The sequence below is a fragment of the Pelodiscus sinensis genome, chromosome 6, assembly GCF_049634645.1.
Source record: "Pelodiscus sinensis isolate JC-2024 chromosome 6, ASM4963464v1, whole genome shotgun sequence".
Lineage (NCBI taxonomy): Eukaryota > Metazoa > Chordata > Testudines > Trionychidae > Pelodiscus > Pelodiscus sinensis.
The window spans coordinates 13,567,214-13,593,757 of NC_134716.1; the positions used below are offsets into that span (position 1 = coordinate 13,567,214).

Sequence of the window (26,544 nt, forward strand, 5' to 3'; positions counted from 1 at the left end):
AGAAAAGGGTTTATTTTCCAGAGAATCATGTCTAGACTGCCGCTTTTCTTCAGCTTATCCCCAAGCCGGAAAAAAGCGGCAGCCATGCTAATGCAAATGCCGCGGGGGATATTTAAATCCCCCGCGGATTTTGCAATTCCGAAGTCTACATTAGCATCCCTTTTCCGGAAAGGGATGCCAGTGTAGACACAGACCCAGTCTTTAACATCAATTATCTCCCAGTGGGCCAGGCTAATCTACCTTTGCAATAGTGTTTTAAAAGTAAAAGCAAGTATTATAGCAGATCCACAATTCTACCCCTGGTAGCACTACTGACAATCTTTTTTAGCGTTCTCCATCTTATCTTGTCACTATAAAGGACTAATTTTCTGTACCAAAAACTCTATCAAAGACTCAGGACACACAAAGAAACTAGGATGTTATTACCAAATTGTTCCCAACTGTACCCAGCTGTTCCCAACTTCAAGCTATTCTTTTTGGAGAATCCCACATATTTAGTTAATATATGTTAAATATATATATATTTTTTGTAAAGGATCAAATTCTGTCATTTACTGCCATTTAAGAATCTGGCCCTTGATTCAAATAAGAACCTAAGAATGGCCGCCATGCATAGACCAATGGTCCATCTAGCCAGGTATCCTTTCTTGCAACAGAAGGAGTTGCCTGGTATTTGATAAAATGAACAGAAGAGGGTAATTGATTGAATCATCCATTCCACATCATCCAGTATAAGCTTCTGTCAGTCAGATGTTTGGGGACATCCAGAGCGCTTCCAAAATTAAAAAAAAAAAATCAGAATAATTTGTTTCACAAAATGTTTCATATTTCAACTTTTCAAGTAAATGTGGGTAGCAAAAAGTAGAAATATTGAAATTTCTCACAGGGTAGAAAGTCCAGCTTTGTTCACCTCTGTTACTGCAATGCCCCCAAAAGACATTAGCTCTACCACACACATCCTTCAGTTGAACTATGCCTAGGTTGCTCAGGACATCAGCTGAAAGTGGTAGGGAGCATTTTTCCAACTATTCACAACCAGGCTGCCAGACTGAATCTGTACAAAAGCGCATCTCAAGCCTTTTACTCACAAACAGCTTATTGAACGCCCAGCAGCGAGGAGTTTTCTGGATGAGATAATACAACAATGGGTGGCCCATGCCATTCTGTTGTGCTGAGAGAATTTCTTGTACCAGTAAGTGCCACAAAGAAAATTAATTCCTTGCTGTGACTTGCTCAGGGTATAGAAATAAACCTGCTTCTCACAGTGTTACGTTCCAAGGAACTGATTAGAGACCAGAGAGGATCCCCATCTAACCTGCCGCTATTGCTTTGTGACAGTTTATTTTGACACTTCTGGGGGGCAGCCTGCAAGTAGGATTTCCTATAATCCCTCATGCAGTGCTGTGCATTTCCCAGCTTAAGTCCTTGATGTGTTACTATGCAGTTTTTGCACTGTTAATCTTTTTATTGACCCAGTATTGTCCCTGGGGATCTTGCCTGTGCCCTAGGAGAACTGGAGGGACTTGCACTATTGCACATACATGCAAATGATGTCCCAAGTAAATCTTTATGACATGGGGTAAACTGATGGGTAGGAGTTCTGTCAAGGAAACTGTTATTTTTCAAGGTCAAATAGAAAGCACTTGTTCTTCTTAAAAAATTATTTATGGCAATCATTTGAATTGCTGGCATGCAGCACGGTTGACCAGAGGTCCCAGCTTAGCAGGGATAGTACTGAAATTGGGAGCTTTTTCTTAGATAGACATGTATTACCCACCCCCCAATCCCTGTCCCAGTTTTGTCACAACTACTATCTGGTTACTTTCCACCCAGCTCTAAAATGTGAAGGGAATAAGGGGTCAGGTTGCCCTACAAGAACTGCTGAGTTCATTATCCACAGCTTGATATGCTGACTCAAAGGGTGCTGAAACCCATATCAGTCTCACCCACTGACTAATGCACCTGTAAGTCTGCCCTTTGGTATTTTCAGTGCATTGCTATTGATGAAGTCTTGGAGTTATTGTTCCATCTGTGTCTGAGAAACAGCAGTGGCAGAGGGATTGGCACTCAAGTGGCAACAGCTGGATCTGAGCACTCAGAGGAAAAGGCAAGGGCCATTTCAGTTAAACTTCTAGTCTTTAAGGATTTTTTAGCATGATTTTGTGATTCATAGTTTCCAAAACCAGATTGGACTATTGTGATCATTCAGTCTGATCTCCAGTGTATCATAAACCACAGAAAACCCCAAAGTAATTCCTGAAGCATATCTTTTAAAATAAGCATCCAATTTTGGTTTGATGCAGTGGATGACCCTTGGTGAGTTGTTTCAGTGGTTAATTACCCTCACGGTCAAAAAATTAGGCCTGATTTCTGGTCTGAATTTAATTCGTTTCAAAATTCAGCCATTCAATATCGTTATATCTTTCTCTACTAAAGCAAAGAACCAATTCTCTCCTAGAATGAAGAAACCATTATCAAACATTTATTCCCTATGTACAGTCTTATAGAATTGGATCACATCCCTTAATCTTCTCATTGCTAAGCCAAATAGATTGAGTTCTGTGAATCTATCTCTATAAGGCATATTTTCTAATTATTTTAATCATTCTTGTGGCTTTTCTCTGAACTCATCCCAATTTTTCAACATGCATTCCAATTTTGGGCATCAGAATTGGGTACAGCATTGCAGCAGCAGGATGATCCTCTATGGAGATTGCCCTTAGATAAGAAGAATCCTAAGGATGCATCTATACTGCACCATTATTTCGAGATAACTAGAGTTATTTTGAAATTCACAGCCATTCTGTTATTTCGGCTTATTCCGAAATCTGTAAACCTCATTCTACGAGGAATAATGCCTATTCCAAAGTAGCTATTTCGAAATAAGGCATGTGTAGATTCTTCACTGCTGCTATTTCAAAATAGCCCTTTACTAGGGCCATTCTGAGTTATTCCTTTCCAGTGCCTCCTGGGGCTCTAAATCGAGATAGACTGACTGACTCAGTCAGAATCGGCTGACTTCTGTGCTGCTCAGCTGGGCCACTGCGAGGGAGCGTGGGGCCCAAACGGCCGCTTGCGCTGCTTGTTCCTACACAGCGGCCCGGCTGAGTGGCGCAGAAGTCAGCCGAGCACCACAGCGGGAGGCAACAGCGCTGCCCAGAGGGAACAGCCAGGGGGCGGGGCCTGGACGAGTGTGCGTCTCTGACGTCAGGAAAGGGTGCCAGATACAAAAGGAAGAAAGCGGAGCGGAGACAGAGAGGAGAACGGAGGAGGTGGAGGACAGCAGGAAAGAGAGTGAGAGAGATGCATCAGGAGGAGGAGAAGAGAAACACAGAGTGAGAGGCAGGAGGGGGAGAAGAGAAAGAGAGAGATAGAGAGGCAGGAGGCAGATGAGAGCTGAGAGAGAGAGAGAGAGAGAGAGAGGGCGAGGCAGTAGGAGGAAAAGAGAGAGAGTCCATTTGCACTGTTTGCTCCCATGCGGCCCAGCTGAGCAGCGCAGAAGTCAGCCCAGCGCCATGGCGGGAGGTGGCGGGGCGGTGACGTACACGCCCAGGGGGTGGGGCCTGGATGAGCGTGCATCCCCGATGGAGACAGAGGAGAATGGAGAGAGAATGAGAGGCAGGAGGAGGAGAACAGAAAGAGAGAGATGGGCAGAGAGAGGCAGAAGGTGGAGGAGAGCTGAGGGAGGAGAGAGAGAGAGAGAGAGTGAGAGACAGAGCGAGATACCGGAGGCTCAGGAGAAAAGACTGACGTGGAGGAGAGACCTGAAAATCCCATCTTATGATGGGCTAATTGGCTATTTTTGAAATAAGTGTGTAGTATAGACAGACCCTTAGAGGGCATAGTGCCTTTTTAGGTGAGACCTGGTTTTGGTACCCAACACATGCAATGTGGACAGCTGAGTATAAGTTAAAACAGCTCTGAATTCATTCTGTCTGCCAGCAGGGGCAAACTCAGCTCATGCAAAGCCTCATCTTTGCCTAAAGCTACCTGTGTCCCCTACCGCATGGCTGCTGCACAGACCACAGCTCTGCCACACCAGATTTCTTGTCTTTATGTGGTTACATACAAAGGTCAAGTTGTATATGGCAATATTTAAACTTTCAAAATCATAGTCCTACTTTTCCTGGAATAGATCATATCTCTTCCATATATCATCCACTTTAGTCTATAAATTCTTGATTGAATATTTCTGTTGAAATCATCCCTTAGATTTTTTTCTTAATCCTTTCATTTTCTTAATTTTATCACCCAGATGATGCCAACTAATGATAGAGAATACTGGGCTTTTTAAAGAAAACTGTTGACATTAGTTAGCATTATCAATCATAATTCAAGACAACCATTGGAAAAAATCTGGCTTTCATTTTCTTTAATACAAACCTAAATTAGTATGAACCAAAGCCAGGAAACAAGGTTCTCTGTCCTGTCATCAAGTTCCCTTAATTTGTTATGGATTAATGTAGAGAGGGTAGATCAATTAAACCATATCATGTTACAGAGGATATATTAAGGGAAATCTCAGCTGGTGCACAGTTGGCATGTCCAGCTCTTGGGTCATCATCCCACTGCAGGCTAGTGTAAGGGGGCATATCAGGGCCAGAGAGGCAATGCAGTAGAAATACACTATGTTCAACCAGCATCATCTAGAGTACTTAGCCAGTTGGTGTAAACTAGAACATCCCTCGGGTTGCTGTCATCTATGCCAGGGCTCTGATTAGTGCAAATCCATCCTAGAAATTGGAAACTTATATGCAGCTCTCTTGTATCTTCCTCCCATCCTGCTATGTTGAGCAGAGTCTTGGCAAAGCAGAGAAATTTGGGCCTTTGTGTTTTTAATGCAATATAATAAACTTTACTTTAGTATAATGGAAAATGAATAATGTAGAGAATTATTATTGTCTCAATTCATTGTAGGTTATTCCTAAGTAAGGAAATGAGGAGTTATGGGATATTCAAACCTTTATTTTACTCTAACATGTAATTGGTAATGATTTCCTACATTAAAGGGAAAAGGGATCTCTTATGGTGTATGATTTTTTGGGGACAAAAAGGCATGCATGGGGATTGCAAGGCACTATTCTTTGGAACACAAAGCCCAATTCCTATCAGCAGCCCAACTGCACATACCACACAGTGTTTCTGGATGTGTGAACAAAGATGCCTGGATGACATCTGGATGTCTCTCTCTCCTGGACTCTTAAATATACCCTGAGATGATGGGCCAACAGAAGGATGGCAAGAGGGTGGAGCTATAGCTCTTTCCCTCTCTATGCCAGTCAGTGGAACTGAGTCAACCCCAAGGGGCAAAACAAGCAGCAGTAAGTTATCTTTCCAAAGAAAGAAAGAGTAAAAAGAGAAAGACTTGCTATACTGAGTCCCAGTTCCTTTTCTGGGCTCCTACAAGCCCATCCACACTGCTGAATCTCTCCCAGTGGTACTTGATATAAACATGTTTACTTAGCATTCCAATTGGAGCCCAATACTCTAGTATTACAATTACCACTGTGTAGTAGCTACTGGGAGATGCTGCTTTTTTCCCAACTACAAGAAGGAACTGTCCACATGCTTTCACATATGGCTTTGTTAAATCAGTGAAGCACAGTGAGGTTACCTAGCAATATTTTCAGCATCATTGATTGCCGAGCCAAGTTTATTCTTTCCAAATGCGAGCCTGTGGAAAAATGTTTCTGAAATGTGTACTCAACGAGGGAGAGGAAAAAGAAAAATGCTGTATCAGGAAAAAAGATAGCTACTGAATTCTCTTACAGATGGTGAGGAAATACATAATTTAAGAAAATTAGTGAGAGGATTCTGTGTACATATTAGGAGTTCAGCCTGAATCATTTACAATCCAGAAACAGAAAAACAAGTTTGACATTTTTAAATAATATATCATAGCTTAGATGAAGGGCCTTTCAAATATGCTCCTCTGGATAGCAGGCTGAGAACCCGCGTCAAACTGAGGCAATAGAACCTTCAACAAGGGAGCCAATGGGGTTCTCGGTATCCCTGGCAAAAAAAGTCATTCAAACTCAATAATAAGATTTCTTACCAAGAGCTATGTTAGGGTTCGTGATTTACTGTCTAATACTAAATGCTGTGACTTTTGCCCTGTCTCACAAGCATCACAAATTCCTGCAAAAGAATGAGTTAATCTCGATTTGGGGTATAGGAATTAACCTAAAGAAACTGTAGGAAAATATAGAAGAAACTTTAGGTAACCCTCTGTAAAGTGCATTACTGTGAACTAAAAATGTTACTATAGGATGAACCTCTCTAGTCCAGCTCCCTCGGGACCTGACCAAACCAGAGAATTTTTCGAACCATGACAATATTGTCTAGCTGCATTACTAACTCTTCCACTGCTTATTGGACTGATAGAGGACATTTAGGCATGTAAGTTTGCATATAAGCAATGCCCCCTCCTGCACAATCTGCATGCACTAAAAGCTGCATATGAGGGAGTTAATTTTATGAATTTTATGTTTGTGGTTACCTTCTTCCATTCCTTCTCTGCCTATGCATTGATCATCATATGGTTTACAATATGTGGGTGTTCTGCTGTGAATAGGAGAGTGTTCGAGCAAAGGCAGCTACCCTGACATTGTAATCCAGATTTATCATCTCAGATTAGAAGTGGGCAAACTATGGCCTGCATATGGACCACTGGACCTTTAATCCTTCCCTCCAGCTCCTACTGAGAAGGGGGAGGGTTAGGGGCTTGCCTTGCCCCACTCCATAGGGCTCCCAAAAGTAGGGATAGCTAGTGGGCTCTGCACAGTGCCCCACCCAAAGCACTGGATTTGCAGTTCCTATTGGCTGGGAACCAAGGTAAGCAATGACAGGTGCAGGGATGGTGCCTGCAGACAGGGCAGTGCACAGACTCTGCTTTTGCATGGGAACCAGAGAGGGGATGGGCCATTGCTTCCAAGAGCTGTTCCAGGTGATTCCCAGAGCCCTGCTCCCCACCTCTGAACCCTGCTCCCCTACCTTAACACCCTGCCCCAGAGTTTGCACCCTCAGCTGGAGCCTCAGTCTTCCCAGTGCCCTGACACTCCGTGCAAGCCTTAATCCCTTTTCCTGACCCTCAAATCATAGCCTGGAGCACTTTCCTGCACCCCAGACTGCTCCATCCCCAACCGGACACCAAAGCCTGAACCCCCAGACAGAGCCTTCACTCTCTCCTGCACCCAATTCCCAATTTTGTGAGCATTCATAGCCCTTTTTGGGAAAGTTTCAGCAAAACTGGTTCAGCCTTTTTGAGCTCTCACTGTACAAAAGTATATTCTTGTCAGAAACTTGATTCTCAGTCTCATACGCAAGCCACACAGAACATGTCTAGACTGCATCCCTCTATCGGCAGAGGGATGCAGATTAGGCAGGGTGACATTGCAAATGAGGCAGGGATTTAAATATCCCGTGCCTAATTTGCATAAAAATGGCCACCACATTTTGCCGACTCAGCAATTTGTCGGCAAAAAGCGGCAGTTTAGAGAGGGATCAGTCGACAAAGAAAGCCTTTCCCGACAGATCCTGTAAATCTCCTAGCAGGCGGCCATTTTTATGGAAATTAGGTATGGGATATTTAAATCCCTGCCTCATTTGCAATGTCAACCTGCCTAATCTGCATCCCTCTGCTGACAGAGGGATGCAGTTTAGACATATCCTTAGTTACAATGTATCCTGAAAGATAAAGTAGTTTTACTGGATTATGTAAATCCTTACAGTAACTGAACTGAAGCACCCTAGTTTTCCCTTAGGTAATGCAAGTATAGTACAATCTCTCACCTATCCGTGGTCCCTCCAGATGGCATCTTCTTAAAGGATTCCTGTTTACAGCCTGCACTTCTTCAGGGCACAGACCCATATGTCACTCCTTCCTGACTGTCACTGTCACTCCCTCCTTAAACTGCATTGCTACCTGATCTATATGACAATATCAGCACTGGTGTAGTATTGTGTCCAGTTTTGGGGTCCCCACTACAGAAAGGATGTGGACAAATTAGAGAGAGCCCAGTGGATGGCAATGAAAATGATTAGGAGGGCTGGGGCACATGACCTGTTAGAAGATGCTGAGGGAACTGGGCTTATTTAGTCTGGAGAAGACAAGCGTGAGGGGGGGATTTGATAGCAGCTTTCAGCTACCTGAAGGAGGATTCCAAAGAGGAAGGAACCAAGTTGTTCTCAGTGGTGACATATGGCAGAACAAGGCACAATGGTCTCAAGTTGCAGTGGGGAAGGTCTAGGTTGGATATTAGGAAAAAAATATTTCAACAGGAGGGTGGCAAAGCTCTGGAATGGGTTGCCTAGGGAGGTGGTAGAATCTCCATCCCTAGAGGCTAGTCCTTCTTTGAGCAGGGGGTTTGCCTAGATTTCCACCTCAGGTCTCTTCCAACCCTAATCTATGATTCTAAGATATCCCCATCAAGTAAGACTGCCTTAAAAGTCCAGTTTATGTTTAGTCTTCAGGCCAACCTCTAAGACTAGTATCTTGCCTTCAGTTATAAGTTCCTACACAGCTCATTCTAAGCAAGCACATTTAATTTTAAGATATAAGAATTAATGAGAACATTAAAACAATGGATGAACATACTGTAACCAGTAAAACACGACCCCCCCTCCCTTCTTGCCACTGGAGTCTGAGGGCATGTTTACACAGCATAGTTATTTCGAAATAACAGCCATTATTTTGAAATAACTTTCCCACAAGCCAACTGCTATTTCGAAATTAATTTGAAATAGTGGAGGGTTTATTTTGAAATTGGTGAATCTCATTCCACGAGGAATAGTGCCAATTTCAAAATTGCTATTTCAAAATAAGCGCTGTATAGACACTTATTTTGAAATAGGGGGCCTCCAGCCCTTCCCAGTGTGCCCTGCTGGCCACCCTGGCCACAAGGTAACTTCTGACCTGATACCCTGCCGGAACCAGTTCCAGATGGCCCTAAATGTGATTCAGCATCCAATCAGTGTGGACGCACTATTTTGAAATGCATTTTTTGTGTAGACGCGTTATTTTGAAATAAGATATTTTGAAATAACGCTGTAGTGTAGACATACCCTAACTTACTGGTTTTCCCTTCTTCCTTGACCTTGGCTTTCTTAATTAGCATTTATATTAAGCTTTTTACCATGCCTTTGGTATGTTATCTTTAGTACAATTCAATTTCTTGTACTCAAGGCCATGAGGCCCAATTTTGCCTAGAAACCATGTTTCTTATGATATGTATGTAACCCGTGGAATGTGTGTGAGGTGTGAATGAGATATACTCAAAAAAAGGCAGTTTTAGGATCTGTGACCTTTTAAGGCAGACAAAGATAAATTAACTGAGAAGCGGACAGAAAATCTCTTTCTCTTGTACAATATGTAACATCACAGCAGAAACCTGAGACTGGCCTAGAAAAAGTAAAGCCTCCTGCAAATCTGAAGGAATATCCCAAGGAACATCATGGTCAAGTCTCCGGGAAGCTGACACCTGACCAGAACTCTAGCCACCTGCGAAATCAAAAGTAATCTACATCGCACTTTCAGCCTGCCTCCAGCATGAATGTGATGTATGTGTGTGAGTGTAGGGGTAAACTGAGGCACTCCATGGTATCTTGCTCAGAACTGAGTACTCAAATCCGAAATCATTAGGCCAGGCCGGGGAAGCATACAGACAGGCAGGTACTGTGCCTCAGTTTACCCCTACAGTGAGTATCACTTTACTCTTAAGAATGTGTACCAATAAACAACCCGAAAAGCAATACTGCTCCAGTGCACCTTTTGTCTGCGTTTGTTCCTCAGCAGGTCCGAGGAAGTGCAACACATACATGCATGCTAAAAGCTTCCCAGAGGTCACTCTGAACTAGCCTAAAAACTCCAGTTGTCCGTCAAAACCCACCAAATGATTTTTGCTCATGACTATAAGTTCACCTATGTCAAATCCAGAACTAGAATGCAGGCTGAGCAGGCCAGTTATTTTATTATACAGCTCATGATAGTCATCTTGGCCTTCTGTAGTAGCTAGCAGCAGAGAAAGCACCATCTCCTAAGGGTGTAAGTGCAAAAAGCTAGGTGTTTTTGAGTAATCAAAGTTGGGGCAAACCAAAGCTTGCATTAACTTTAAGTTTAGAAATTGAGGCCTTATGTATGAGCACACCTGCTGGTTCAGCTTTTGGGGAGGAAACTAGGGTGGGTAGAATTGAGTGTCTCTCCTGAAGCAACAGGCTTCTCAAACTGCATACCTTCAAGTTCATGAATGACTGACCAGCTCCTTTATCCCTCCTGATTTCATGGCTCTGACAACAAGTCCAAAATATAAGTTTGTGGCGTTGACTTGTGGAGGACAATTAGACTCAGGGAGGTTAAAGAGACTCTTCTCTCTGATTATAAGGTCTGGAGAAGGAAGTATGTCAGGTGTCACTGAGGGGCACAGTAGTGAACTTTAGTCAGTATTTTCCCACAGTCAAATCTAGGCCAATTGAACTGAACAGAAACATTTGTATTTAGTTCAGTGGCCTTGGATCAGGTCCATAATAGAAAAATAATATCAATATATTAAATATTACACTCCCCATAAATTGCTTTAAGCCAGCAGTATGCATTATAGAAGAAACTCTAGTTACTATCTTATTCCAAACCAAAAATATTTAAAAAATACAGTTCAGGTTTCTAAACAAAGTAATTACTTAGCACATATTTATAAAACACCAGCACTTCAAAAGCAAGAAAAAAATAGTTAAAGAGATCCAAATTGGGCCATCTGTTTTTTAAGAAGAAATTGAAATCAGTGTAGAGATCTGCTTAAAAATAGGTGGAACAATATGCCCATTTATTCTTGTCAAGTGTAGAGAAACTTGTCTATCATAACAAAATGATGTTTGACCTATCAGTTATTGGTTTAATATTTCATTTTTGTTATATTTTTGGAATATTTAATATTTTTAACAAGATACTATTTCCAGTTGAAGAGCATAATTAGCAAGTGCCAGTTAAGTGCTAAAGAAGCACAGGAAGAATATAACATGTTTTAAAGCTAACCCAGCTGTGTTTCCAGGTAAGTGATTAAATATTTGTGGTGCTACAGTGTGTTCTGTTACTATGAATAGTAAAGGTGATTAAGAGATTTGGAATTTTAAAAATGGGGATGGGGAAGTTTCTCCCTTTTTAGTCAATATTGAAGCCAAAAGGAGGCGGCGGGGTGGAAAGATGCCTTAATCATATGATACACAATGTTTATTTCATGGTAATTACAGGCCAATTTAACATTGTATGGCTGCCTGAAGTGTGTATTTTTGGCATGTTACGATTTCTTTTAAATGTAACTTTAATTTTGAATGTCCTAGATTTGGGAAAATTAAAACATTCTTCCTTGCCATATTTTTTACTCTTTAGTTACCAAGAGAAAAATGAATTTTAACTCCATTTTAACATTTTTATTGTCTTGGAATACAAGTGTGATGGAGTTACAGAGCACTTCATGCTGTGAAAAAAGTATTGGGCTTTCCCACCTCCCTCTAGCTCTTTGCTCAGTGTAGATTGTTTGCTGCCAAAGAGTCTGAGTTGAGAAAGAAAACAGTCTATGGCTCGAATTGATAAACTGTGGTCTGCAGAACATTTGTTGGTGGTCTGAAATAAACTGGCTGGCCATGTGGTTCTGGCTCCTCCTTGCTTCCAGCAGCTGCTACAGGCATCCAGTCTTTTCATTCCAGAGAAAATTCAAGAGACCAGTAAAATCAGCCACGAGAGATGGAGAGAGGAGCACCTAATAATCTCTACAGCAGAAAAGGATATGGAGTAGAGAAAACCACCAGTAACTGGATTTAAAAGGAGCAATCAAGGACAATAAAGCCATTACGGGTAAACTAAATGATTTCTTTCCTTCAGTCTTTACGGCTGAGGACGTTAGGGAGATTCCCAAATCTGCTCTTTCCTTTGTGGATGATGAATCTGAGGAACTGTCCTGGATTGAAGTGTCATTAGAGGAGGTTTTGGAACAAATAGAAAAACTTAATGTTAACAAATCTCCGGGACCGGATGGCATTCATCCAAAGGTTCTAAAAGAACTCAAATGGCAAATTGATGAACTATTATCTGTGATTTGTAATCTATCCTTTAAATCGGCTTCTGTACCTAATGACTGGAAGGTAGCCAATGTGACACCAATATTTAAAAAGGGCTCTAGAGGCGATCCTGGCAATTACAGACCAGTGAGTCTAACTTCACTAATGGGCAAATTAGTCGAAACAATAGTAAAGAATAAAATTGTAAGGCATGTAGAAGAACATAATTTGTTGGACAAAAGTCAACATGATTTCTGTAAAGGGAAATCCTGTTTTACTAATCTATTAGCGTTCTTTGAAGGGGTTAATAAACATGCAGACAAGGGGGATCCAGTAGATACAGTATACTTAGATTTTCAGAAAGCCTTTGACAAGGTCCCTCACCAAAGGCTCTTGTGTAAATTACATGGCCATGGGATAAGAGGGAAGGTCCTTTCTTGGATTGAGAACTGGTTAAAAGACAGGAAACAAAGGGTAGGAATAAATGGTAAATTTTCAGATTGGAAAGGGGTAACTAGTGGTGTCCCCCAAGGGTCAGTCCTGGGACCAATCCTTTTCAAGTTATTGATAAATGATCTGGAGAAAGGGGTAAACAGTGAGGTGGTAAAGTTTGCAGATGATACCAAACTGTTTAGGATAGTCAAGACAGAAGCAGACTGTGAGGGACTCCAAAAAGATCTCACCAAACTGAGCGATTGGGCAACAAAATGGCAAATAAAATTTAATGTGGATAAGTGTAAAGTAATGCACATTGGGAAAAATAACCCCAACTATACGTACAGTATGATGGGGGCTAATTTGGCTACGACAAATCAGGAAAGAGATCTTGGAGTTATCGTGGACAGTTCTCTGAAAACTTCCACGCAGAGTGCAGCGGCGGTGAAAAAGGCAAATAGAATGCTAGGAATTATTAAGAAAGGGATAGAAAATAAGACACAGAATATCTTATTGCCCCTGTATAAAACTATGGTTCGCTCCCATCTTGAACACTGTGTACAGATGTGGTCTTCTCACCTCCAAAAAGATATTTTGGCCTTGGAAAGGGTTCAGAATAGGGCAACTAAAGTGATTAGGGATTTGGAACGGGCCCCATAGGAAGAGAGGTTAAAGTGACTGGGACTTTTCAGTTTAGAAAAGAGGAGACTGAGGGGGGATATGATATAGGTATATAAAATCATGAGTGGTGTGGAGAGGGCGGATAAAGAAAAGTTATTTATTAGTTCCCATAATAAGAAGAACTAAAGGACACCAAATGAAATTAATGGGTAGCAGGTTTAAAACTAATACAAGAAAGTTCTTATTCACACAGCGTGTAGTCAACCTGTGGAACTCCTTGCCAGAGGAGGCTGAGAAGGCTAGGACTATAACAGAGTTTAAAGATAAGCTAGATAATTTCATGGAGGAGTCCATAAAAGGCTATTAGCCAGGGGATAGAAAAGGTGTCCCTGGACTCTGTTTGTCAGAGGCTGGAGAAGGATGGCAAGAGACAAATCACTTGATTGTTGTCTTCGGTCCACCCTCTCTGGGGCATCTGGTGCTGGCCACTGTTGGCAGACAGGATACTGGGCTAGATGGACCTTTCTTATGTTCTTATGTTCTTATGATTTCGCAGAACTTCAGGACAGGAGTCCACTAGGAAATATGTGCATGAGTGCAGCATATCCAAAGAAGGGAAATACAGAGCATGAAAATACATGCAGAGAGAAAAAGGACCAGATGGGAGGTATGTGTGGGAGTGGAGAATGCTGAACAGAGCTAGGCAATGGGTCTTCCAAAAGTGCATTTCCATTAACTTTGAAAAGGGACTTAAGTGTTTCTTGTTACCTAGTGAGATCAGTGCTGCCTCCAAAAGAACATTGTTTAAAGCACTTATCACAAAAATACACATAAATTTCTCTAGTGTTACATTTACAGCAGCTGGTGTATGGAAAAATAGCAGGTGTGTAATTGTGAGTGGAAGGGGACATGGCCTGTGTCTCTGCAAATAAGTTCCAAAAGCCTATCTCTAATAAGATGTGGTGCAACCCATGAAAAAAATTGAGATGCCCTATTCTTTGGTTTAATCTGAAAAGACTACTTGCTTGGTTAGACAGTATAAAAAACATACACCCCAGACTTTTGTAAGCCACTTAAGGAAAATAAGTAATACTAAACAACAAATTGTGGCATCACGTAGCCTATTCATCATTTAAAGAAACTCATATCTATGATCTCATTTTTTCTAAACTCTGTATGAGTTGAATTTAACCCTAAATTTGGCACCTAGATTTCCTTCCTTCTTTATTATATTATTCTGCATAACATTTTCCTCCTGCTAGATTAAAAAAGTCAATGATCAGGACTGTCTGGGGGGAGAGAAGCCAGACTTCCTACAAATAAGTTAACCTCGATGGCTATGGACATTAGTTTGAAGAAGTAATTTGATTAAACAGAGCATCTTCCATTAATATTTCCCACATGTGAACATTATATAGAACACCTGTACTAATACGACTACACTGTAAATGCACTCCCATGTGCTCATGGTGGTTTAGTCTATCCTGCTTGCCAAGAAACCTGACAAAAGTGCCATCTTGAAATTCCTACATAAAGACAAAGTATTTCTTGGTTGCCTATGCCAATGGTTTTTCCCCATCCCTTAAGACAATCAATTTCTTATGAAGAAGCCATTACTAATGCAGAAACTTCTACGTAGGACATAAATTGACTGCTGAGGAAACTTCTGTTTCTGTCATCCTATTGGGTCAGTGGTATTCATTTGTAATGCTCATTGGTTTCATTAGACAATCTTTGAAGCCAACTCTAGAATTAGAGGGTTTTTAAAATAGGAAATTATAAAGAAATATTTTTTCCTGAAAGCCTGATATCATGTGAGATATTCAGGAATAAGTTTTATTGAAAAGTATGGATATTTTGTGAATAGTGGAAAACATTCATTATTTCAGTTTCAGAAAAGGCCACATTTTTGACAAAAAGTAATGGACATTTTTTTATCAGATCTCTTCAGTATGGCCTTATGGCAAATCAACCTAATGTCAAAAGCTGAACTTTCCCTTTCATTGACAGAACAGAATGCATACTTTGGAGAAGACATTACTACTTTTGTAGATGAAGCATCATGGTGAATTTTAAGCACACAGTAAACACTCAAGACAATCCCACAGTGATTGGCCTGAATTGAAGAAGAGATGCTGTGACTTACTAATGAATTACTACATTAGCTCAGCTGGTATGATTATTTGGTGTTGACAGTACAGGTTCCATTTTCACTAAGCCATGAAGTTTGTGCATATGGAGTATCAAATACATTATAGAAGATCTGTTTATTTTCTACTGAGCCATGCAGTTGTTTTTTTCCTGTCAGTCTTATTAGTCTCTCAAATGTACATACACTAGTATGCAAGTATTTAAAGGACCATACATTGACGTTTATTGCAGAGGACAAACAGTTTCAGCCTCAGGAGCAGTGTTTTTCTGCACACACAGAAGGCATGAGGGAGTCTGGAGATATCACACTTTAAATTATAGCTACACGTTTTTTACCCCAAATCTATCAGTATAGCATTGAACAGGAGGCCTTCATTCTCCCCTGTATTCACAACATCAGAAAAGGAAAAACATTTAATGGTACCCTTGATAAAGGAACCATATCACAGTGCCTTTGTATTCCTTGATCAATTCTAATAGCATTTAAACCCTTAACTACAGCTGTAACATATAACTTCAACCAGTATAGCAGATTCAGCACATTTTCCCCAATACACATTATTAACAAAACAATTTGTCTGAGAGTTTTCCCTATACAAACATCCATCAATTCTAATGCTAGAGGAGATCATTGTGATCAAAGGTCCCCCTAAGCTGCCCAGCAGCAGGGCCCCGCAGCTACTAAATGAGCCCTGACCAGCTAGGAGCTCAGGGCTTTGTGCACAGAACTACCTGGCTGGGGGAGGGACACTTTTCCCTCACCAACAGCAGCAGCTTCCTGATGTGGACAGAGCAAGGAGTCTCTCCCAGCTGGTAAGGACGTCTTCCCTCCCTACTGGCTGTGAGAGACTCATCACTCTGTCCTCATCAGGGAGCTCCTGCTGTAGCTGAGGAAGAAATGTCCATCTTCAATCCTGGAAGATCTGTGTGTGGAGCCCTGGGCCAGGGCTCATTAAGCATCTACAGGGCCCTGCTACCATGTAACTTGGGGGAACCTTGCTTGTCGTCAAGTCTGACCTCTCATATAAACACAGGCCATAGGGAACTATTCCCCAAAATAATTCTTAGAGCATAACTATTAGAAAAAATCCACTCTTGATTTAGCAGCAAGGAGTCCTGTGGCACCTTATAGACTAACTGAAGTGTTGGAGCATAAGCTTTCGTGGGCAAAGACCCACTTCGTCAGATACATGTAGTGGAAATTTCCAGAGGCAGGTATAAATATGCAGGCCAGAATCAGGCTGGAGATGATGAGGTGGATCCAATCAAAGAGGATGAGGCCCACTTCTAGTATCTGATCTGGAGGTGTGAATTCCAAGAGAGGAGAAGCTGCTTCTGTAGTTAGCAAGCCATTCACAGTCTTTGTTTAATCCAGAGTTGATTGTGTCAAACTTGAAGATGACTGTAGCTCAGCAGTTTCTCTTTGAAGTCTGGTCCTGAAGTTCTTTTGCTGCAGGATGGCTACCTTTAGATCTGCAATTGTATGTCCAGGAAGATTGAAGTGTTCCCCTACAGGTTTTTGTTTGTTGCCATTCCTAATATCTGATTTGTGTCCATTGATTCTTTTACGTAGGGACTGTCCAGTTTGGCCAATGTATATAGCAGAGGGGCATTGTTGGCACATGATGGCATATATTACATTGGTAGGTGTGCAGGAGAATGAACCAGTGACAGTATGGCTGATCTGGTTAGGTCCTGTGATGGTGTTGCTGGTGTATATATGTGGGCAGAGTTGGCACCGAGGTTTCTTGCATGGATTGGTTCCTGAGTTAGAGTTGTTATGGTGCGGTGTGTAGTTGCTGGTGAGAATATGCTTCAGGTTGGCGGGTTGTCTGTCGTCAAGGACTGGTCTACCTCCCAAGGCCTGTGAAAGCGAAGGATCATTGTCCAGGATGGGTTGTAGATCACTAATGATGCGTTGGAGAGGTTTTAGCTGAGGACTGTAGGTGATGGCCAGTGGTGTTCTGTTGGTTTCTTTCTTGGGCTTGTCCCATAGCAGGAGGCTTCTGGGTACACGTCTGGCTCTGTCAATCTGTCTCCTCACTTCCTCGTGTGGGTATCGTAGTTTACAGAATGCTTGTTGAAGATCTTGTAGGTGTAGGTCTCTGTCTGAGGGGTTGGAGCATATGCGGTTGTACCTCAGTCCTTGGCTGTAAACAATGGATCGTGTGGTGTGTCCGGGATGGAAGCTGGAGGCATACAGGTAAGCATAGCGGTCGGTAGGCTTTCAGTATAGGGTGGTATTAATGTGACCTCAGGACCAGACTTCAAAGAGAAACTGCTGAGCTACAGTTCATCTTCAAGTTTGACACAATCAACTCTGGATTAAACAAAGACTGTGAATGGCTTGCTAACTACAGAAGCAGCTTCTCCTCTCTTGGAATTCACACCTCCAGATCAGCTACTAGAAGTGGGCCTCATCCTCCCTGATTGGATCCACCTCGTCATCTCCAGCCTGATTCTGGCCTGCATATTTATACCTGCCTCTGGAAATTTCCACTACATGCATCTGATGAAGTGGGTCTTTGCCCACGAAAGCTTATGCTCCAACACTTCAGTTAGTCTATAAGGTGCCACAGGACTCCTCGCCACTTTTGCAGATTTAGACTAACATGGCTACCCCTCTGATACTCTTGATTTAGAGATTGTTAGTTATACAGAATCCATGACAATGCTCAGTAAGTTGTTCCAGTGGATAATTATTCTCATTGTCAATTATTCATGTGTTATTTCCAGTCTGAATTTGACTAGTTTCAACTTCCAGCTAGTGACTTGTGTTATAGCTTCCTCTGATAGATTGAATTACCATTATTAAATATTTCTTCCCACTGTAGCTAGTTATTAAGTCACCCTTTAATCTTTTCTTTGTTAAGTTAAATAAAGTTAAGCCAAATAAATTGAGCCCCACATCTCTCTGGGGTACGTCTACACAGCAGTATTATTTTGGAATAACTGACATTATTCCAAAATAACATATTCCGTGCCTATACAGCAAGCAGTTATTTCGACATAATGTCAAAATAATGTTGAGCTGGAGGATTTCTTACTCTGATTCCTGTAACCCTCATTTTACAAGGAGTAAGGGAAGTCGAAGGAAGAGTGTTCTTCCTCAGGCTTCCTACTGTGTAGACACTACCAGAAGCCAAAATAAGCTATTTCAGTGTCAGCTGAGCAATTGACGTAGCTCAAGTTGCGTAGCTTAATTCAACTTTTGCCCTGATGTGTAGACAGAAGACACGTTCCAATTCTTAAATCATTGTTCTGGCTTATCTCTGAAACCTCTTCAATTTATCAACCTCTATCTGGTATCCACAATTCAAGAAGAGAATACAGTAGTCCAGCACTATACATACCAGTGCCATACATAGAGGTATAATAACCTTCACTCCTGCTTGGAATTGCATTTTCTATATCGTAAGATTGCATTACTTTTTGTGTATATGGCATCACATTTGGTCACATTATTCCCCAAAATCTTTTTTGGAGTCACCTGTGCACCCCCATCCTACACACATGGCCTGCATTCTTTTTTCCCAACTGTATAATAACCTACTCATTTACACTAAAAAGTGTCTGTCTTTTTTAAACAGAAGCATTATCTAACATGATAAAAATTGCAGCTGAATTCTAACTTCTTCCTTGAGATTTAATTCTTCCTCCTTTCTTGAGGCACTAAAAGCATTCAATAGTTGTGATTTGTGAAAGAAGGACTACTGGAAAGGGAATGGAAGAATTTAATGCAACTGGTCATATTCGCCTTTAAATTCTGTTTGTCCCCACTGGCTTAAAAATGTTGCAAACACATTTCTACCTATCAAAGATGAAGAATGGGAGGGGGAATAAACATTAGGCAACCAAGAAACAATTTTTTCCCAGAATTGACTAAGAGTTGAAGTACTTCTCTTAGCTGAAAGGACTGAAGTCTTCTTATTTATCACAACACTTCACTTTTGGTATATTAAACCTCATGAAAGCCTTGAGAGGTAGGTGAATTACTATTTCATTTATTTTACAGATAAGAAACAGAAGGTTAAATGACTTAGCTGAAATCAAATAATGATTCAGAGAGTTTGAGTCAGGGACAGGAGCAGGGGTGAAATCCTGGCCCCACTGAATACAGTGATAAAACTCCCACTGATGTCATGTGTATCAGGAATTCACCACAACAATTCTCCTGACAGCAGCCCCTTGACGTACTTCCTCTCTTGGATGTCTTAAGTACCTGTGATTTTTATTGCACCCTAACAATATATAGTAATATGCACACAAAGATGTATTGCCCACAAGGTCATTAACACACACAGAAATAAAAGAAGTTTAAAGCTACTATTTCTAAATTTAAAGCAATACATTTGGGCTGTGTCTACATTGGCACCCCTTTCTGGAAAAGGGATGCTAATGAGACCAGTCGGAATTGCAAATGCCGCGGGGGATTTAAATATCCCCCGCGGCATTTGCATGAACATGGCTGCCACTTTTTTCCGGCTCGGGGTTTTGCCGGAGAAAAGCGCCAGCCTCTGATATCAGCCTCCTTTTTTTAAAATAAAGCCTGTTTTCTGTGGCACTCTTACTCTTTGCCTTCAGGTGCTTCTCTCAAACACACAACATGAATTATGTTGATATTAAAATTATTCCTTTCCTATGGCAGATTTGCCTCTAATATTCTGTGATCAGAAAAGGTCTGATCTACAGTTCTTGCTGTGGGTCAAGTTCTGCTGCTATGCAGGGCTATACTGACTTCAATGGACATTTTCTGGCATAGTGCTCACGGCAAAATTATCTCTCAGGGTATGTATACACAGCAAAGATATTTCAAAATAACAGCTGTTGTTTTGAAATAACTTTACTAGCGTCTATACAGGCAAACCACTATTTTGAAATTAATTCAAAATAGCAGAGGGCTTATTTCGAATTTGGTAAACCTCACTCATTCCATGAGGAATAACTTTAAATTTGAAATAGCTAAATTGAAATAAGTGCTGTGTAGACACTTTTATCGAAATAGGGGACCTCCAGCCTTCACAGGGTGCCCTGGTGGCCACTCCAGCCTCAACCAAGAACACTCCTCTCCCTCCCCCCTGCCCTGGAGCCCTTAAAGGGGTTAACTCTGGCCACAGTGCCACAGTGCCAGCTCTAAGCCTGCAAGCCCAGAGTCAGCAGTCACTGCCCCGACCCAGTGGCCCCAAAACATGAGCCAGCAAGCCACGGGCAGACAGCCCTCCACCACTCCCCAGGAGCAGTCTGCCAGCTCCCAGGAGCATGCCAGGGACCAGAGAAGGTGGATGCCTTCCCAGTACAGGGTGGAGATCATGGATCTTATTCAGGTTTGGGGAGATGCCCCCAATGTCCATAATCTCTGCACTAGTCAGAGGAATGTGGCCGTCTACTGCAGGATAGCTGCCAGCCTGGCCACCAAAGGCCACATGGGAACCAAGAAGCAGGTTTGCATGAAAATCAAGTTGGTCCAGCGAGACCCCCAACTCTGATCCCTGAGCTTCCCCTCTCCCTTCTTCCGCTTGCTTCCTCCTTCCAGCTCCCTCCTCCCAGGTTTCCCCCTCCCCTCTCCCACCCTCTTTTCTCCCCTCTCCTGCCTCCTTTCCACAGTCTCACCAGAGTTTCATCCACCACCCCCCAAGTTTTGTTAAATAACGAGAGTTTGTGTTCATGAAAATACATGCATTTTATTTGACATCAGGAAGACGGGTTAGGAAGGGGTAAGTGGAAGGACATGAGGGAGGAATGAGATACAAGCCCCCAGTGGGGCAGACCAAGGAGGCTCTTAGCGCTCCTCAGGGTAGAAACTCTCCCGCAGGGCCTCCTAGATATTGACAGACCCCCAATGGACCTTCCAGATGGCAGCCTGTAGAAAATGCAGCCAGGCTCGCAGCAACACGACCACGAGAAGCACCAGAGTGCCCAGGGGCAGCTCTGGCTCCATGTTGCAGAGTTCTGTGGTGTCCTCAGTGAGGGCAACCAGAGCACGCAGAGACAAAATGCTTTGCTGTCCCTCATCGAGGTAGGCAAGCAATCAGGGAAAGCTGAGGTCCAGGGTGGGTCCCTTTAGGCACAGGCCTCAGCCACACAACGTAACTCCTGACCTGATGCCCTGCTGGACCTGGTTCCAGTCGGCCTTAAATGCAATTCAGCATCCACTCAGTGTGGATGCACTATTTCAAAATAGTAAAACATGATTTTGAAATGCATTTTGTGTGTAGACGTGTTATTCTGAAATAACTTATTTTGAATTAACTATTTCAAAATAAGATATTTATAAATACCACTGTAGTGTAGAAATACCCTTAGTTTTAGTTGTGGGCACACAACTTGAAAATTTTGGTTTTGATTTCCATATCCCCTATGTTTGATATGTAAATTAAGAGATGTGGTGAAATTATCGTTAATGTCTGATGAAAATTAATGGGTTGCAATTTGATTTCTTAGCATGATTTTTTCCTAAAAAATATTTCCTGACATGTCTGTATGGCAGGGCAGTCAGCATCAGGATAATGTTTGGTATTTAACTGGAGCTTGAGAAAGCCCTATTTTCATACCTCTCAAAGAGGCTTGTGATGATTTTTTTAATGGTGATGCTCGTTGGCATAAATGCTTTTTGCTCTCTCTCTAAATCACAACATGTGTTTCTTCATTCCATCCTCAGAGAAGACATAAAACATTCCTTTTAATCAATGTAGGCTTTGTGGGGTTTGTTAAATTTTTTAGTACTCATCTACCCCCTCCTTCTCTTGTCTAAAAACCTTGACTATCTGAGGATATACAGTCAGCCCAACTAGGTAACACTGAAGGGAGGACATGGGATCAAGTATTCTATTTGCCTTTAAAAGCCTACATAGGCATCTATAACAGGTTAAGTAGGACAAAGATCTAATGCAGTTTAGAGGCCAGTGGTGTAAGCTGTATGTTTTGTCTGTTTTCAGTTTTACTCACCTCTTTCCCAATCTTCTCAGAATTTGATTTTCATATCTTTAGAGTTGCTTCTGTCCTCCCCCTCCCCTTCGCATATTTATGCTGGAAGTCCATTCTGTTTGTATTTCTAAAAATATTTAAACTAAGCATCTCAAAAGTTTGGTTTATTTTAATAGTGTTATAGCTACAAATGCCACCCATTTACCATGTAATGGAAAAAATGAGGGGAAAGATTTTCTTTCTGCAAAAGTTGCTATTGCTTCTTCAGAGGCTTAAATTCTTATCACATCATCTCTCTTTGCTAAAGTTTATAGATTTATCCTTTCTATGTTTGCTTTTGTTGTTGCTGACAGAAAATATAGGACATTCCAAAATAAAACACATCAAATTCTGTTCTGAATCACATTGCATGTAGTTCTTTGTGACTAGAGCTACATAGGATAGTAATGCAAAGAATGTTTATTTTAGCTTATAGACTTGATGAAATGTTCAGCATTTAGCACAATAGTGTCCAATCTTAATTGGGGGTTTTACATACTCTCAAAATACAAATATTTAGTTGTTAATAATACCAATATACTTGTAGGCTGTGTCTAGACTGCATCCCTTTTCTGTAAAAGGGATGCAAGTTAGACACATCGCAATTGCAAATGAAGTGGGGATTTAAATCCCCCCCTGCTTCATTTGCATAAACATGGCTGCCACTTTTTTCCGGCTCGGAGCTTTGCCAAAAAAAAGCGCCAGTCTAGACACGGATCTTTCGGAAAATAAAGGGGGGCTGGGGATGGAGTTCTGTGGCTGCGCAAAGGGGAGAGGGGAGAGGGAACAGGGTGCCAGTGGGGGGAGAGAGTCCCCTGCACCCACCTCCCCGTGGCACAGGGAACCCCCTCACACTGCCTCTCCCAGGGCTGACACCTTCCCCTCCCGCAGCATAGGGAAACCTGCCCATGCCGCCTCTCCTGGGGCGGAAACTCCCACACGCCGCCACTCCTGAGGCTGACCCCTCTCCCGTGGTGCAGGGAAAATGGGCGCGTGCCTCCCCCGGGGCCAACTCCCCACGCTTCTTCTACAGGGCTGACTCACCCCTCCTGTGGTGCAGGGAAGCCTTCCTCCCTGGCTGATGCCAGGAAGGGGAAGTGGCATGGAATTTGGCACCCCATTTAACTTGGTGCCCTAGGCAGTTGCTGAGTTTGCCTATAGGCATGGGCCGCCCCTGGGTGTAAGAGGGGGACAGAGGGTTTGGGTATGTTGAGTGAGGGAGAGGGGGGTCAGAGAGTTAGGGCAGGAAAGGGCTGGGGTGCCAGAAGCAGGCTGTGGCCAAGAGACTTACCTGCCACCTGCCAAACTAGCCTACCTGTCTGCAGAGCTAAGGTTTGCAGAGCTTAAAACGCTTCTCAGCCAGCCAGCCTTCCTGCTTGCCTGGCCCTTTGCTTCATTGAATAACTGAGCCAAGGAGAGGGGGTGTGGTTCTTCTTGGCTGCCTGTTATTCTAACAAGCAGTTTCCATTGGCTAGTTCCTGAAACTTCCCCCTGTGGGGCAAGCAGGGGAGTCTGCCTGGGGCTCCCCACTCCCTCTGTGGGCTTCCCAGTGGCTTCCCCAGGCCTGATCCAGGAGATTTTTCTTTCATACTTATACACAAAATGAAGGGTTGATTCTGTGCAACTCTCCGGGGGTATGTCTACACTACCACCCTAGTTCGAACTAGGGTGGTTAATGTAGTAATTCGAAGTTGCAAATGAAGCCCGGGATTTAAATATCCCGGGCTTCATTTGCATCTTGCCAGGCGCTGCCATTTTTAAATCCCCGGTAGTGCAGACTCTGTGCCCACGGCTACACGTGGCACAGAGTAGGTAGTTCAAATTAGGCTTTCTAATTCAAACTACCGTTCGAATACTCCACGAGGAGTAACAGTAGTTCGAATTAGAAAGCCTAATTTGAACTACCTACTCCGTGCCACGTGTAGCCGCGGGCATGGAGTCCGAACTACCGGGGATTTTAAAATGGCGGTGCCCGGCAAGATGCAAATGAAGCCCGGGATATTTAAATCCCGGGCTTCATTTGCAACTTCGATTGACTACATTAACCACCCTAGTTTGAACTAGGGTGGTAGTGTAGACATACCCAAATGGACATGTAACCAAAAAGCTAACATTAATTGTTATTTGTTTGCACACCACTTCAGTCTCTTAGGCTACGTCTACATTGGCATGATTTTGCGCAAATACTTTTAACGGAAGAGTTTTTCCATTAAAAGTATTTGCGCAAGAGAGTGTCTATTCTGGCATGTGCCTTTGCGCAAAAGATTTGCTTTTGCGCAAAAGCATCCGTGCCACTATAGATGCTCTCTTGCGCAAGAAAGCTCCGATGGCCATTTTAGACATTGGGCTTTCTTGCGTAAGAAATTGATGTTACCTGTATACACTGGCCTCTTGCACAAGAACACTTGCGCAAGAGGACTTATCCCTAAGCAGGAGCGTCAGAGTATTTGTGCAAGAAGCACTGATTTTGCACTTTAGAATGTCAGTGTTCTTGTGCAAATACTCGCGGCCAGTGTAGACAGGCAGCATGTTTTTGCACAAAAGCAGCCGCTTTTGTGCAAAATCATGCCAATGTAGACACAGCCTCAGTGTTCCAGAATGTTTTTCTTTTCCCCACTTTTGGAAGAATTAATAATAATTACATTTAACATTGACACAGATGAATTAGAAACATGATGAAAACAAGCTGAAACATATCCAGGAACAAATGGTAGCTTGAGCCTAATTATACCATTCTTTATCAGGAGATATATATACTGAATTAAAGTAGTTAACCAGTATAGTGTTTCCCAAAATGCTAAGCATATTTACTATGGCTTTGAGGCTTGTGTTACTGAAACAACAACGGCAAAAATAATTTTTGTGACTATGGGGAAGTATAATTGCTGCCAAACTCTTTCGACTAACGTTCATTAAAGGCTTATCGGCCCATATAATCTTCTTTATATGCTCCTGGACCATTTTTGGAATTGTTTCTTTCTGAAATAACATTTTAATTTCTTTAACAATAATAAGCCATCAGAAGCTTTTATGACCTTAATGAATACTTCAGCAATCATGTCCACAAAACACTCTTGGAAATAAAAATAAAAAAATATTAACTTCCCATTAAAAGCCTCTTTCTCAAAGTTCTCTCTTATTAATGCCTAAGAGCTTGCTCTTTTAAATCAGTTGCTAGGTTTGTAGCACAAAACAGATATGTCAAAATAATTATTCTACTATAGTACAATTGAGATTATAGACAGGATGGAAAAACTCATCTTCAAAGCACAAAAGTATCATTTTTCAGTGAATCATATAAGTTAGAGACAGAAAATGACTATTAGGTTATTAGGGCTTGATCAGACTACTTTCATTAACTTAAATGGGCTTTGGACCAGTTCTCTAATCCTTCCTTGCCTCTGGAGAAATTTTCTTTTACACGATATTTTCGACTCTTTCCTCCAGTCTAGTGACATGGGTGAAGCCTATTATTTCTCTTTGAATACTACTGCACATTCTACCTCATTGTAAGATAGTGCTGAAGGAAGCCCTTAGATACTTAATAGAGCTGTATGAACCCTTTGGGGTTCATCAGGTCTATAAGCTAAAATAAACATATTTTTGCATTACAATAATGCCTTTAATCTGAGGCTCTCAAAGCAATTTACAAATATTTGTTAATCCTTGGAACAGCCCTTCAAAATTGATACATATTATTGATTTCATTTACTGGAAATGGATAAAGGCGAAGTGGTATAAACAAGATAATATTTTTAGGTCTGATCTTCAAACTATGTAACTTTGGGCTGTGAAAAACGTTTTGCTCTAGGTATCCTGGTTGGATTGACCTAACCTCTGATGTAGATTCAGGTAGATAAAGAGAAATATTATTCTGTGGAAATAGTTACCATCTCTCAGACTGGTACATAGCTGGAATACTCCTTTGGTTGATGAGTGAGGCATCCACACTACAGTGCTATAGAGGCACCACTGCAATGGTGCTACTGTGCCACTGTGCAGCTATAGCAACCTACATCAGTTGCAAGGGCTACAATAGAATCCAGAAGAGTTAAGAATCTGTTCTGTGTTTAACCACCAAACTCTCTCATTCCCTACCTGCTGTTTGGTCCACAGTGGCTGGAGGTTCACTTAGACATTCAGTGAACTTGACATTATGAAGCATGCATCCTATCTGTTTCTTTTCTAGTTTCCTTCGTGAGAGCTTCTTACTACAACGGGATGATATTTTTTTCAAATAAATTCATAATTTGAAAATTGTGGCACAGCTGGGATGTCATGATCCTTTCATGCTGTTCTGGAGGCATCCCCACTTAGCTGGAAGTG

At 42.0% G+C, this 26,544-nt stretch overlaps 1 long non-coding RNA gene across 1 annotated transcript in view; it reads left to right on the forward strand.

Annotated features, from left to right (window-relative positions):
* The window catches only part of LOC142830032 (uncharacterized), a 146,039-nt gene that overhangs the window by 106,455 nt on the left and 13,040 nt on the right, over positions 1 to 26,544 (forward strand). The window contains exons 3-4 of the long non-coding RNA XR_012905047.1: positions 11,698 to 11,845; positions 13,661 to 13,771. This is a non-coding gene — a long non-coding RNA (uncharacterized LOC142830032). The remainder of the gene's footprint in view (positions 1 to 11,697; positions 11,846 to 13,660; positions 13,772 to 26,544) is intronic.